We start from the raw sequence: 17,153 nt of genomic DNA on the forward strand, positions 1-17,153 counted from the left end.
TCCTTCACAGAGATAAGTACTTCATAATAATATTAATGTAGAATATAATATTGTAATTCTCATCCAGGAACAGCCCTATAGTAGGGGGGTGGGAGGATAAGGGCAGTTGATTCAGGTTCCGCAACAAACAACTTCAAATTTCCCCAGAACTTATTAGTTAATAGTTGACATTGATACTTTCTAATACACATGATTAGTTGACCAAAAATCTAGATTTTTACCCCCTAAAAAACTAATGTGAACATGAGAATGTTTTTTGTCGCTTTTATATAAAGAAAACTTCAAACTGCGTTTATTGTGTAATGCTGGTTATTATCAGTTCGTTACAATAATCTGTAATTAAAATTTTATAATAATAAATGAGTATTTAATGTCTTATTGTTGAAAATATTGTCTTTGCATTTACTGTAGTGTCCTAATATACTGATTGGAACAAAGAACTCCAGAAAATATAACTTATATGGTGGTCGTTACCAAAGATAATGTACTCTTCCTGCGGGATTTGTAAGCAATAAGTTCTTCTCAATAAGGGGACCCCCACGGACAGGGTGCAGAGCTGTGGTGCAACGCTCTCGTCACTTGGTGTCCGGGTTCGAGCCTGGGTGAGTGACTGTTGAAATAGCCATTTCCATAAGATAAATTATTTTCCTGTATTTGTACATATTGCCAATGGACACGAGAACTTGCGAAAAATAACATTTTTTAAAAATAATCCAGATAGTTAATAAACAAGCGTGAATGTGAAGATATGAAGGACGTATCATCCAAAATACAATAAGTAACTTCATTTTTTTTAACTAGTCGTTGAATGCAGGGTCTTGCACTACTAATAAAACTGTATCTTAGATAGTGGTAAGCAGGAATAATGCTGTTTTCTTTTCCTTCTCACTGGCAGGCAGACACGTCATTCGAGGTATTACATATATCGATTGCCTTCGACTGTTGACTAGAACAATAGAAAACCAGAATTTTTTAAAGGAAGATCGGCCGTTGGTATAAAATTTATTATTACGTATTATGATTATTTTGATTGATTGATTTGCTTTATTTTACTTCGCTTTTGTGCCACTTTGGCTGAAACCGAGCACAATTTAAAATGAAGACAAGACCGAGAGTGACAGCCGTCTGTATAATCGAGACTTATACTGTCCGAAAGCCTTGTATTGTTCAAGGATTTGGTAAATCGTAGTGTAAATTATTATTTGAATTCGTTATAATCAAAATTTCTATAATATGCAACTTGATTTACTTTTTATTTAAATATGTTTAATTTTCTAAAACTTTCGTTTTTAAGTTATATTACTAAATGTCTTTAAACATTTCTTATATATTTATTATTGAGATAATCTAAACGAGACCGAGGCTTTTCCTTCGGGAAAGAAAGAGCAGCGAGAACGAGTCTGCTTACAGCGACGAAAGAACGAAAGGTTCCTTCATTCACGACTCTCGTCTCAGTTTGTAACCTAAATTCATGTTGCACTTTTATTAATTTTTGTAAAAGTAATCCTATGTTCAATGGCATTGATTAACTTCAGTTGACCATATTTTGAGAAATCTTACGTGCCAGTATAATGCAAACTGTCTGAAATAAATGTAATAAGTTAGCCGTGACCGAGCACGTTGAATAGTAGACTCAAGGATTTTGCTACCGAATGCTTGACGGTCAGTTAGTTGGCTTATGAAAAGAACCACGTATATATCCAAACCAATAATAATAATAATCTCTTGATTTAGTAGGTGACGTGCGCGTGGATTACAAGGAAGCAGAATTCTTTATAGGGGTGGTCAGGCCAACAATAAAATTTAAACAGTAATATTAATAACAATAATAATTATCATGCTTATGATTATTATTGTTATAAACTAATTGAAATAAACCAATTTTATTCCAAATGTATTATCATTACTATTATTATTATTATTATATCCTCCTTGGAGAGAATTTTCTTCTCGATCCACTTGATAAATGAATTTCCAGCGCAACAGTAACTTGACTGAGATGCTTATAGTCATTAAATTTTGTTATTAACTTCTATAATAATAATACCCGTGGCTCTACAGCCCTCGAAGGGCCTTGACCTATCTCCCGGCTGCCAGGCTCCATCCCACAATCCTACCTAGAGGTGTGGAGATCTTCAACCGGTAATGGGGTGACGTGGGGTCAGCACGTCGAACCTCCAGCCGTTATAGGAGATATCCGTGACCGGGTTACACTACTCACTCGTAGCTCGCCAATTTCCTCACGATGGTGGGTTGCCACCGGTCCTATGCACAGGCCGAGAACCCAGAGACTGAACCCAGGCGGACTCGAACCCATGCCGTCGGAGGCCAAAGCACAGGCAGCGCCTTAGACCGCACTGCCACGGACGAGGACAATTAACTTTTGTACAGTTTGTTCAAGAAAAAGCTTTCAAAGCTAGTTAGAAATTTTAATCACAGCGTTTATCAGAGGAATATAATCGTGTACCAGAAATAAAACATTGCTTCGACTTGTAATGTCATTCCCAGGGAAGACTTCAGGTTTGGTGCATTGACGCGTGACGCGCACAGCGAGGGGTTGCTCGTTACAAAGGAAAAGGAGAGAAAGTCCAGAAACGGAACTTTGGAGGATATTCACGTGTGGTATTCAACACGTCGTTGCAAAATTTATTTGTTGCCACATCTATTTGAAGACAGTGGCTCAGAAAGGGAACCAGTTTGCCTCATTAAATGTAGCGTATATTTGGAAATGAAACAAGAATAACAAATTGGAACTGCGTTTATGGTAATTTAATTAGCTTAACCAAAATTTCTTTTGAATACTTAGATAAGCGGACCTATTTAGAAACTTTTATGATTTTTGTTTATGCAGCTCTAAAGATTTCAAAAATATGGATAAGCATTTTAGGTTGTACATTGACTGTGATGTAGGGGTGGGGGAAAAGTAATGAAAGTTGAATGTCTTCTGGAGTTGCGGTCCCTTGCAAGGATAAAACGCAAAGTGGGATGAAACATTTTCTACTAGACTGTTCGTTGTTTGCGTTACCGCACTTAGGCATACCTTTTGAATAATTGCAAAAGATAGTCGTTGGTGTAGTAAACTACGAAGCAGAGGGTTCTAGGTTCAAATTTTGGGTAAAGTTTGAATATGTCCTTTTCTTTGTCTCATCAGTGTTATCCTCATCGTTACAATTAAGCCATTCGTCAAATTGCAAATTGAAGTATTCGTCACATGTCATATTGGTGGCGTACGTAAGTTGTTTGGCAGAGAACTTTAAAAAAATAATTTCAAATGCAGGAAGGATGGGAATTCTAGGAACATGACTATAACACAGGCCCGTTTATTTCGGGGGGGACTCATCCTTATCACCACAGGCGTCGCCAGAAATATTTGCAGAAGGGGACACGCCATTGATTGGTAGAAAGAATAATGACAATAATAATTATTACCAGTTTACCACGGTTATAATTATCATTTTACAATAACAACTATTATAAGTTATTGAAAATAAACCAATTTTAATCCAAATTATTTGTTATTGTTATTATTATTGTGTAAATGGAGAGAGACTGCTACTCGATCCACTGTATGAGTGTATATCCAACACATTGTCCATTTTTTTTACATTTTGTACACTTAGTGTACTGAAATTCATAGTTATTGTATTTTGTTATTATCCTTTACACATTCCGTCAGTAAAGGCTTTAAAAGTTTTGCCCAAATTTTACTCATAAAGTTTATATAGTATGACTTGTCACAAAGAAAACTATAAATTTTGAGAGCTGGTGGATCCATTTATTCTTTGGATTAAATGGTAGAATATAACAATATAAACTGGTTTCTCTATTATACACTAAACTTTTTTCGATCTAATGTTTAATCCTGCTAAGTAAGTAAAATTAATTACCTCTATGCACTATTTAAATTAGATATTTGTAGGATTTCGGGGCTTCAGCCCCCTTAGCCCTCCCCCTGGCTACGTGCCTCATAACAAGAAGGCATAACCCTTCTCTTATGGTCATAATCCTTTACGATAATCCCAGTGACTTCGGAAATATTAAATTTTTAATTGTGGTGGGGTCACATTTTAAACATTAAGTTTATTTTACATCTCAGCACAGAGAATTGTCTTGACGCCTCTCGTTAAATTTACTGTAAAATAGTAAGGTTAAACAAATTATTTAAGCGTTAAAAAATAATTCCAATTACATTGAGTACTCAGGTTGTGTACTCCTGGTGTTATATCTGTAATCTGTGTTTTGCATAAGAGCTTCCTCCTAGCCGAAAAAAGTAATGAAATAAGAATAGGAAAAGTGTAATGCAGCCCGACAGATAAGCGTTATGAATGAACACTAGAAATACCGACTCCAAGTAACAAAATTTACTTCTCCAAGATAACATTGATAATGAAGGCACATTATATTTTCATGAGAAAATAACTACAAAGATGCAGTCATACAGGTTCGAACAACAAGAAAGAAGAAATATTGTAAACAAAAAAAACACATTTTTTTATGCCTTAATTTGTATGCACTTGCACGATTGCATATGTCACACGTTCTTTCAGGCTATAAACATGTATTTCCTTTGTTTAAGTGAGGAAAAATCATATTTTTCTTTCGGCTTAAATTTTGTTAATTACTGACGTAAAGCAGTGAAATTGTACTTGAAAATAAGAAATGACTATTCAAATAGATTATTCCTGAAATTTACATGTAACATACAGGTATTTATTTCGTACACTTTCTAATTATTAAAACATCACAGTGATCTCAAAACTGACAGGTTTATTCCAAGGTCCCTCGACCGCTAGTTTCCCCCACACGAACAACGTCGACGGACTTTAGGTTTTCGACCAATTTTGAAAGTATTTCACGATTTAGTCACTCGAATCAGCGCCACTTGCAGTACAGCGCCTCTGCTGAATATTGAGAGAACTGCTACAGGGTGGTAATTTGTTGGGAAAAGGGTTCAGCAGGTAGAAAAAATTGCCTCGGAGAGTCCGGCAGGGGTCCAGGACGACAAACGTTGTCATGTCGGCAAAATTCTTTCGCTATGACAAGGCCTGTGAGTGGATTTTCAGTGGGAAAGTTTGTACATGTGGCATCACGGTGCAGCCGAAACTCACCCAAAGGGGTGTATAGGGAAGGTTTTCACGACAGATCTGCACTCACCCTAGGGTAGGGAGGAGAAACTCACTCAAAAGGGTGAGGATTCCGAGTATTCTGACCTTCGAAGCCTCCAAAGAGCGAAACTCACCCCAAACACACCTTTTTTTTTTTGCAGTGTATGTGCACATTGAAATAGAGATTGGGGGCGTGGTTTGTGCATGAATGCTCCCTATTGGCTAGCAGACTGCCTCAATGATAACCTACATTATTATATATTATTATCTGTATTATAGGATAGGAAACTGGCATTTTTTTCATTGACTTGGGCGAAACACTTTTTATAAACCACAGAGTACTATGCCCCAGCAAAAGCAGAACCATCTTGTCGGGGAAGACAACGCACTCGAATAGTAATCAATATTCGGAAAGCGAATAGACTTTCTTATTCGAAATAATAAAGGAAATCATTTTTAAAATGTTGCGTTTCATGAAAATTCTTATACAATTACTAAATATATTGGGTCATTTTCCGGTTTTCGTCACATGCAAGCAAGAAACATTTTGAATTCTTACTTTAAAAATCTGTCAAACCCTTGAGTAGTGCCAAAACCTTAATTTTGACTATATAAGCGCGCGCCTATTTGTTTTAAAAAGAGTTGTTACAAAGCGGATATAACAACACAAACTGAAATGAAAGGAGCTTCGAAATAGAAAAGCAGATGGCAGCACAAGATGAAATAATGTAAATAAATCGTTGGAGGATAAGTATCGATTTAGTGAAAGTGAAGCTGTAATAGAAATATGTAGAAAAGATGAAAGCAATGTATTAAAAGTAGATAATAGATGGGAAAGAAAAATATAAGTGCTTTTCAGCTTTCAACAACTTCAAGATTATAGTCAAATTGTAAGGCACGCCATAGAAGTACTCAACTAAGTAAAACAAAAGTGACTCCAGCCAACCAGAAACTTCTCCATTACAAACCACACTCCCAATCTCAATTTCAATGTGCACATGTGAAATATGCCATCCGGACGAGGTGGATTTTTGCCCCCTTCCCCCTGCCATACCCGATAGAAACCTTGGCCATATTAGTAATTTGTGGTTTTAAATAAGAAAAATGATAGCCTTATGTTTTACTAGGGATATTTCAGACCGAAGCGACAAACGACACGTGTCGCAAGGAAGAGGTCTCTCGGTAATGAATGCAACCTTTCGAACCAAAGAAACAAGTCAAGCTTCACGTGTCGCTCTGACTCAATACCATGCATCATGTTGCCTTAGTCCGTGGTACGCGCATGCGCGGTGGATATTTTGCTTTGGACTGATGGAGGCCGTGTCGCTTGTCGCTTTCCGCATCAGTGTGTATTCTACTTGTCGCCTGTAGCTTTGGTGTGAAATCTCCCTACGTGTTAATTTATTTAATACCTACATAATGATATCAACATAACAGTAATGTTTTACCTTAAATTGCTACATGATTTTGCAATATAATTAATGCTAGGCAGCAGTAACTTCAATTAATTCTTGTCTACGCAAATTCAACTCTTCCAAAAACAAATTGCCACGCTTATGTAATAAAAAATAAAGTTTTTACTCTTCTCAGAGAGGATACCCCGGTTTGACGCCCCCCTGAGGCCGTATACCGGCGCATACCCCTCCTAATCACCGCCACTGGCCCTAAATATTAGGATTATGATTGATTGATTTGGTGCTTTAAGTCCACATTATGCACAGTAAGGCTAATCGGGAGTGGACCTACAGTTTAAAGTGGAATCCGAATCACTATGTGGCTCCACCGCGTACGGAACCCGAGACCCCTTGATTACAAGGAGACGACGCAACCACTGCGACATCGGGGAGGCCCTTTTCGGATTATGCTTATCAGTTATTGCGACGGATGACGGGAATCCTTATTAAGGCGCGTTCAATCATAAGTTCATACGAACAGCAGACTGCGTCACTTCCTCACTCTTTTAGTTGACCAATGCGTGTCCAGGATATGACGAACCATGTGTCTAATATTAAAATGTACTATTACCACACACATACAAAACATGTGTATGGAATATGTGATGTCACAATTCAGAAATCATGTTTGTCATCGCAGAAGAAAGTTAGATCAGGGGATTTTTCCTTTTGTAGTTTTGATGGGTGCAAAATTGCCATATGTACCGTCACAGCCAAAAATGTTAACTTCTTAATTCATTCATTAGAAATTTAATAATTCAAATACAAATTTGTATTTTATTTTTGTCATTTTACGTTGTTTTCTTCCACTTCTGGCTAATTGCGACGATGAGGGTGAGTGATGATTGGGTGTAATTTATTAAGACTTGTGTCCAGCCCGGGATTCGAAGTCGAGAACCTCTGTGGTGGCGAAATCGAAAGTTGACCACAAAGCCGACCAGAATTTGTGATTAATATCATATTTTGTGGTGCTGAAATAGTGCTTACGCAGTGTACTTATTGACTCCTATGAAACTATTAGACATAAAAGTTAGTAGACTGGGAAACCTATCAAGTACTATCTGACTGTGACATAGATAATAATGTCTTCATGTATGGACTGATATCTGATGCACAGCGATCACCATACTACCGGAAACGCTTCGTGCGACCATTAATTCAGCGCCACATTTCAACCTGGTGATGAAAATTTGAAATATTTTTCATCATTATTCGTTTCCTCATTGTCTCTACAGCCTACATACCAAGTTTCACCGCAATTCGTTGCATCAAGAATGAAAAGAAAACCCATACAAGCTGTTGACAACTTGGGGACAGCGACCGCTGCGCCACTGATTAATGTGCTGTAGCATTCTAATGTAGGGTGGCCAGACGTCCTGATTTTCGCAGGAGAGTCCCTTTTTTTATGGTCGTGTCCTGCGGTCTGCGATGCTACTCCAAAAAACTAAATAAGTCCTATTTTTCAACAGTGTCCTGCGAAACATCCAGACGAATTGTTTACCTCCGTGAAACTGTTTGTGCCTTTTAAATTAATAGTATTGTTAGTTTCCAAAGAAATACTTGTAAATCTAAAAGTTTTCGCGGTCGCTTCGCTCGTGACCTTATTCTTGCTATGAAAGTTATTTTTATTCCTTAGAAGCAGATATTGCATGCAGTTTGTTCATGATATAATATGCAAGGTACCGGGTGATGACTAAAATTATATTTAGGCCCATTTTTGAAAATTGAAAATAGCCCAATTCTGGGGATTTGCATGTTTGATGAGATGATTACTACAGATGCGTCAAGAGACAAATATATTCTCGGTATTGGTTAATATTTTAATATTATTTCTCACTGTAGTAATGTTTTATCTTAAGAAAGTAAAGAAACACACACACACAAAAACAGTAAGAATGATAGAGAGAGGAAGGTTAATCTGTAAAACTAAAAAGATAAGCAAGAAAAAGAACAAAAAAGAGAAATGAAAAGGAAAATATATAAGAAGGGAAGACCTCCGTGGCTGAGGGGTCCTGGGGGCGAATCAGTGGTGTGCGTCTACGCGTAAACAACGATAGTCTACATTCTACACGTAGACTATTTTATACACGTAGATGACGTAATCTATGTAAACAACATGGCGAAAGGTGATAACTTAGCAAAGGGCGCCTTGGAATCAAGAGAAAATGATACTGCGTATCAGTTGCTGATGTGTGAAGAGAACTTTTCATACTCTTTCTTCCAAATTCGAACAATTTCTCACCTAGGAAGAAACGTAATATAGGCAATATTCTAGTGTTTTATGGGGAAAAGACCACTCTTTATTTATTTATTTATTTATTTATTTATTTAATAGAAGATTCCAAATACAGCGTTAGCCATTTTACATTGGAACGTTTTTATAGAACATAAGGACAAAAAAAATAATAACATAATACATCAAAAATAATAACATAAAAAAAAATTACATGTGGTTAAAAGACTTACATATTTTTTGCTAACTTTCTTCTAAAACTGTCCAGATTTTCAAAAATGTCTATTTGGCTTCCTAGATTATTATATTCACTGGGCAGTCTATGGAACAGAGAGCGCTGGATGAGACACAATCTCGGCTTCTGAGAGGCAAAAAGTTGAGTGCTTCTTGTTGAACGGGCAGGCACACGAAAGTGAATTTCCTGAAGAAGGCGGTCACTTCTGAGGTTGCCATTCACTATTTTATGTAGAAATATTTGGTCAGCCTGTCTATGTCTCTCTTGTGGAGTTTGGATATTTAACATTTGCAGGAGGATGGACTTTTGCAAGTGTTTTGTGGACGGAATTCGGTGTCGAACAATGGCCAGGAAGAAATTTAGGACGGAATTAAGTCTATCTGCCATCTGTTGTTGTTTTTTTGCATACAATTTATCTTCCATAGTTGATATAAGAAGAGAAGATACATTTTGTTGTAAATAGGATTCTTTTCATTTCGTTAGGAAGCAATATAGTTGAAAATGTCACTTTCCTTTCATGAAACCCTTGAAAATGAATTTTAATGCACTTTAGATTGTCTACGTAGTCTATGTAAACTACAACCCAATGTAATCTACGTGTAGATTACGTGTAGACAACGCATGTAGACGTAAACTTATAGTCTACTGCACATCACTGGGGCGAATCCTGGCCTGGGCATGGATGACCTTTGTGAGGGTTCATTCATAAATTTAATCATATCATCACTCATACTTATTGTTGCAATTACCCAAAAATGAGAGGAAGGCGACGTTAAATAACGAAAATGAAATCAAGAAGAAAACAGATTAAAGAGAATTGTGAAATTTCAGGAGCAGCATGACTTTTCCTTTGATCCTGTGCTCTTTTAGGTATAGCTGGAATCCCCCGCCCGTATGCGTCCATGGATGTTCTGCTTTTCGTTTCAGAAAAACTGGTCACCCTATTCTAATGGAGTAGAATTATTTATGAATATGAGGAACTTGAGGTTCTTCAACTGCTACCGTTATTTTTTTTTATATTATAATCTGCACGTGCATGTGGAATTTTGCTTTAACTGCATTTTAAATGCTAAACTTGGACGTTGCGCCTGAAAATGGGTCATGGGGATTAATGATAAGCCACCAGCAGAGATCGCGGGCGATATGACGGTGAAGTATGTGAATAGAGCACTGACTAAGATCTCAGGCAACTGCCTCACTCCTTTCAAAAGACGATGCCCATTACAGCAAGGGGCAAGGCCGACGAATCACCAGATGTAGAGCGTCACGTGTCTGACTTGGTTATCAACGTCCCTTCCATGGCAAGTGTTCAAGAAAAACAGCGAAAGAATTAGAAATCCTCTTGGTTTGACAGTCGACTTCTGTGTCCGGTTTTAAAAACTCATAACGCACGAATTCGATAACCGTGTTAACATGACAAATAGTGTGGAAGGGCAAAGCGATTTAGTGCTAGCAGATCGGGAAACTAGAAGTTTGGCAGTGAGACAGTGTATTAAAATTTATTCAGTGATAATGTGAAGTCTGTTGAGTACAAGGTTCATATTCCCAATGCAGAAGGCAACGACAATGCATTTTATTGTTGTTAAACCTGTTTTTAGAAGCACCAGTGTGCATTCTTGCAATCTCGTATAACGAATACAGACGCCGTATTGTTCAACAACTGAATAATATTTGTGCAGCGAATATAAAGATCGTTTTCTATGGAGCAGTGCAAGGGCAAAGTTCGTGCATGTTTATGTCTCGAGTTGATTGGTGATGGCAGATCTTGACAGTGGAAATAAAAACAAAAAGAATCTTGTGCACTTTGATATGTAAACATCACGAATGTTTTCTGTGATTGGAAGCATTCTGAACTTTCCAGTTGAGTGGATCTTTCTCTTGTCGAAGCTTCGAGTGCGTAAGTGTGCGTGTGAACCAATGGATCATTTTGATGATATATCTGATGAGGATGGATACTGCTACGACATCAGTTTGGATTTTCCGGTGTACCCACAGGCAGTTGAGGTAGGTGAATGAAACGAATTCAACGATTGTTTAAACTTTGAAAACTACAACTTTACCATTTTCGCTGTTTTATCAATTACAGACATGGGACTTACAAATCAATTGTTGAGAGTAGGTAATGCTTGAAGTCTTTTACTGTAAGAGATCTTTGAAATTCGATACATGGAAACGTGTATTTCAGTACTGTACAACCGTGTTTCGAATTAGAAGTCCTTGGTTTGGTTTTATTCCAGATGTATGAAATACCAAATTCTGGTATCCAAAATCAACGATTTTACTTGAATTAGTACTGAAGAAGGAAAAACACTGTATACACTAATATGACCACCGGGTACATTAATATGATGTCACTTGAAAGATGATGTGTGATCTGCTCCAGAACACTATTTAATTGATTTCCAATGATAGTTTAATGTAACCTAACGACTCTGTGGGAAATTAATTGCACAATTTTTTTAAATTTTTTACCACAGACCTTTGTCTGTGCTTTTGCACTTCAGAAAGTGACAGGCCTGTACGTGACGTCACATAATCATGTTGGTTTAATATCTCCTATGGACTAACCTTTATATATTCTCCTTGACACACAAGTTTAAAAAAGTGCATTACACGAATTTCATTGTCGAAAAAGAAATTAAAATGCGAATTAGGTAAAACTTAAATTGCGCTTTTAGGAAAATATTGAAATGCTCAACAATCATTCCTGTAATATAGTTACTGTTTGGTTAGCACTAAATTTTTGATCGGATGCGGTACAAAATCTGGTCGACATCAGAATTAGGCAAGGTTTGAGTTTGTTCTGAAACTATAAAGTGAAACTAAAGCAAGCAGCACACGCAAGTGATGTTGAATAGATTAATTTCATCCGCAGCAATTGTGAGCGGGAACCATGTGAATGATCTTGGCAACGCAGGACACAGCTGACTGCGCGTGACGTCAGAGTTCGTTTGACGTCACCGGGTGCGGTAATAGTGCTCGCTGCTGGCTGATAAGGATAGAACAGCGGTTCAACAGCAAGCATCTTTTTCTTGGAAACGTGGATATGTTTTATTGCTTTTACATTTATTCAGTTTTCAAATAAACCAATTGATTCACTTTTGGCACTGTGACAACTTTTAGGCTGAATATACGTACGAGGAGATGGATCTGGTAAATCACATTCTGTTTCATGTGCCATTTTATTTGTTAATAATTGACGTTCCTGGACGAACTATTTTACAGTCGTAGTTGATAAACTATTAGTCAACAAAACCAATGAAAATATTCCGTATATATTTTTTTGACTTCACACGTCGATCGAGATTGATATAAAATCAGGCAAAATACAAGCTTCCATCAAAGTTACCTAGACCATCGTTTCTCAATCTATGGGGCGCGACCCACCGCTGGGTCCCGAGCGGGCGTTTGGTGGTTCGCGAAGTGAGACTCGAACATTTATTTACTGTGTCTTAAAAATCTATTACATTTAAATTACTAATAACTATTGTTTTAACAATTTAAATTCAACCCGTGTTGTAACAGCATATTCTAAGGCAAAATTAAAGAGCAATGGAGATAATGCATCTCCTTCTTTTAACCCATCATGAATTGTAAATTTGTCAGACACATTAATACCCACACGAATTTTACTTTGTTTCACTGGTGCATACTTTTATCATACTAACAAGCTTCTTAGGTATTCCAAACTCTACTAATATATTATATAATTTCTCTGTTTTGACCGAATCATATGCTTTTTTGTTATCGATGAATAGCTGATGGACATTTTGATTATATTCCCACTTTTTTTCAAGTGTCTGTCTCATGTGAAAAATTTGATCTGTTACGTTTAAATCCACATTCATAATCACGTATAATTTCATTAGCCTATGGAGTTAGTCTTGTTAAAAGAATGTTAGATAATATTTTATATGTTGTTGAGAGTAGAGAAATTCCACGGTAATTATTGCAGTTCATTTTATCACCTTTTTTAAACACAGGAACAATTATGGATTCTTTCCACTGTTGAGGGATTTCTTCTTTATTCCATATTAGACAAATTAATTTATGAATTTGACATATTAATGAATTTCCACCATATTTAATTAACTCAGCTGGTATTAAATCAATGCCAGGTGCTTTGTTATTCTTTAGCCTTTTAATAGCATCCTTAACTTCAGTCAAGTTAGGTTCTGGAACTAAAGGTTTTGCTGTGTGTACTTCATTTACTTCTGATTTATTTCCTACATGAACATTTAAAAGGTCATTACAGTAGTTCTTCCATCTATTTAGAATATCGCTTGGGTCAGCTAGAAAATCACCGTCTTTATTTTTTATCAAGTTTACTTTAGGTTGCCACCCCTTTCTAAACTCATTTACACCTTTATATAAATCTCTGATATTTTTATTTTTGCTGTTTGTTTCAATTTCGTTAATTTTGCTTTTCAAGTAATCTCTTTTTTACTTCTAAACGTGCGGTTAACTTCTCGCTTTATTCTATTATAATTGCTTAGATTTGTATCATCAGAGTTATTTAACCACCTAAGCCTAGCCTGATTTGTTATTTTTATTAGATTATGACATTCATTATCAAACGATGGCTTACTTTTTCTTGGTTTATGGTATCCTATACTTTCTTTAGCTGCTGATTCTATTGCATTACGTATGCGCTCCCAATTCTTATTTACGTCTGTTTCATTTATATTTTCATCATCATTTAAATCCTGCAAAACATCAAATCTATTTGACAGTTTAATTTGGTAATCTTTCTTAATTCTTTCATCAACAAATTTTCCTGTATTAAATTTTATAACTTTTAGATTTTGTTACTTATGATTTATCACTGCGAGTCTTTCTCTTAATTTAGCAATTACTAAATAATGGTCACTGGCACAGTCAGCACCTCTATGTGTACGAACGTCAATTATAAATTATATTTATAACGTCAATTATAATTTCGTTAAATAACCTACACATTCTCCGAGTGGGTGCCGCATTGGCTGACTTTGTTTGAGCTCTCGGTACTTGAAACAGCTCTTTCCGTGGTCTTACCTTATTATATGGTACATAAAAAGGGATTTCTGAGAGCAGCTGAGAGGAGCCTAATGAGTTGTTTAAAAGTTTATGTAAGAATAGTAACTGATGTATATTTCTTCTATCGCCTAGGGATTGTACATTGATGTATTTCTTTAGGGTATGATAAGGAGTATATTTGAGGTAAACGCCGTCTTTTTTCAGTCTTAGGAATCGAAGGAACTTGTTTTGTACATTCTCTATTCTGCTGGTTTCATTTAGGTTTTGTGGGGACCAGACGATAGACGCGTATTCCAATTTCTACCTTACGTAGGTATTGTATAGCATTTGGAATGTTTCTGACTTCTTAAAGTCGTTTCCCATTCTTATTATAAACCCAAGGTTTCGGTACCCTTCTGCTACAATGCGGTCGATGTGCTTTCGGAAACTGTTATTTTTTTCAAACTGAACACCAAGATCTTTATAACTCGAAGTCCGGACTGGAAAAGGTTGAACCACTATCCTAGACTCTTCCCCAATAGCTTTACTAAACGCTCTTCGCCTCCCGCAACTTTCGCTTGTGCGGACCTACTCGTTTATAAAATATCCTATATTTATTTTCTAAATAATTAATTCACGCTATGACAATATAAATAATACATTGTCATAACAACATTTCAAAAAGGTTAGGCTAAGTTCAAAGTTCTACATTTGTGCAATATCTATAATAATTTAGTCATATGATTGCTCAAAATTTTATTCATATAATGCAATTAAGTGTCTGAAATTACTATTTAAACTAATTTCATTAAATATGATGTTTAAAAAAGCCAATTTGTATATCATGACAAAATTATCAAATTGTGCAATATTCTGAATTCATATTCATAACAGTTATTTTTGACTGACAATATGAATTAACAAATATCTTCAATCATATGTGTTATTTCAGGCAAGCAAGATAAGTTACATTCAAATTTATAATTAAATTTATTGAAATTATGTACATTTGCATTGACATCAAGGTTTATATACAAAGGTCAACTCTTTAAAATGGTTCAATGTCTTATATGATGTCATACTTGGTATTTTATATCAACATTCAAAAAATGGTAATTGTAATCATTAGATAAGTATATTGTGATATACATAGTAAAATAGCTGTAACAGAGCAAATATGTACATTTACAACACAAACATTCAAGCTGTTAAGCACTTATGAACAAAAATATAAAACAAAAACAATTGAATATAACACATACTAATAAATCTGGCTTGAACTAGTTGCTCTAATACTAGCTGTCTGTGACTTTTATGGATCTCAAGATGGATGGGACATAAGTAAAAATGTGACGATTGGTGAAGGTTTGATATCATTAAAAATCTGGATATTTTGAGAGATTATGCTTGATAAGTTAATCTTTAATAGTTTGTTTAAACTATATAGAGACATTTTGTTGATAATAGAAGCTTGGAAATGCTTTTATAATGGAATAATCTGTAAAACGAAAAAGAAAAGATTTGGAACTGGTGTAAAGTGCCTAGTTTAATAATTGGGAGCAGGAAATTATTATCTGCTGGCATCTGCATTAACTAGCTAGTAAATGAATATTGCATTATTTAAAATGAAATGTTATGAGAAATAAGACTAAGTGAGTGTAATATTTTCTGCATTTTGGATGTGAACAAGCCAAATGTGAAGTTTTGAAAATTGAAGGAAGCCATCTTGTGGACCTGATTGAGGAATCTGACATGTTGAGTGTGCTCAGATGTAGAACTGACGCATGCCCAAATATTTAGAGAAGGACTTGCTCTGCCTCGCAAGGAAACAGTGAAGAAGTGTTTTCTTCATATAAATGTTCTTTCAAATAATTGCATAATTTGATGCTATTGTAATTTTTGTTGTTTCTAGTTTTTTTATTTTATCAATATAATAATTATAAAGTTATCAGTATATGTAAATTTAAATTTCCTTTTCAATATAGCACCATAGCTACCTATTGTGTTGATACTGAGTTTGAATTATACTGTCTAACATGGATAAACTTAGATTACGAGGACTCAAATGGTACAATTATTGGATAGGAAAGAATAAGTTATTGAGTTGTGAATATTCTTGTTTCTCATATTAGTTTCAATACCTAACATTATGGAGAAGGAGATCACATTGGCTGACATTGTGATGATGCTCAAATCGCAGCAGGCAGAAATGAAAGACGGTATCTCTGCAGTGCAAGGTGAAATGAAGGAAGGTATCTTTGCAGTGCAAAGTGAAATGAAAGAAGGTATCTCTGCGGTGCAAAGTGAAATGAAAGAAGGTATCTGTGCTGTGCAGAGTCAGATGAAAGAAAGCATTGAAGCCAGTAAAGCTCAAAGTAAGGAACTTAGAGAAATTAAGGTAGATATTTCACAGTTCCGTAAGGAATGCTTAGATAGAACAGAAAAGTTAGAAAAGAAAGTTCAATTACTGGATCAAAGGATGAATGATGAGCTAGTTTATCTTGCTGCGGATATGGATAAAAAATTAGATGATACAGTCAGTAATTTATCCAAACAGTTTACTTCTCAACTGGATCAATGTCTTGAGGTTTGTGCTCAGTGTAGTGTATCACTTGGTACATTAAGTAATGATCTAATTAAGTTACGAAGTGAAACCAAGTATGCTAATTCAACTGAACCACAGGTTGATGTCAAATCTATTGGCATACAACATGATGAGGTTGATAAAGAAGTTATGTCTAGCAGTGCAAGGCATATTATTATCACTCGCGTTCCAGAGAATGATGCAATTAGGAGTGATGTTGATAGTGATAAGTCGGTGGATATTAGCACAAGGCATAAGTATTATAGAGATGATGAATTGCATAAGTTGCATGATGTAAATAATAAAGGCAATATCAACTCTTCTTTGGAATTAGGTATTAAGAATGCACTTCTACAAATAGAAACCAATATCATGAGTGTAGTTAATAATGCATTAACACCAGTATCAACTCATGATATAATAGCAGTTAAAAATACAGCTAAAGCACAGAGTGACTTTACACCTCAAATGAGTTCTCAAACTGTAAATCAGAGACAACATACAGTTGGGAATAAAGATGAAGTTTGTCATGGTTCACCTAAAAGTA

At 35.7% G+C, this 17,153-nt stretch overlaps 1 protein-coding gene across 1 annotated transcript in view; it reads left to right on the plus strand.

Annotated features, from left to right (window-relative positions):
- The window catches only part of Schip1 (Schwannomin interacting protein 1), a 310,208-nt gene that overhangs the window by 161,197 nt on the left and 131,858 nt on the right, over window positions 1-17,153 (plus strand). The gene's annotated exons all lie outside the window — the stretch shown is intronic.

This window comes from Lepisma saccharinum, chromosome 3 (genome assembly GCF_977018435.1).
Source record: "Lepisma saccharinum chromosome 3, izLepSacc3.1, whole genome shotgun sequence".
NCBI lineage: Eukaryota > Metazoa > Arthropoda > Insecta > Zygentoma > Lepismatidae > Lepisma > Lepisma saccharinum.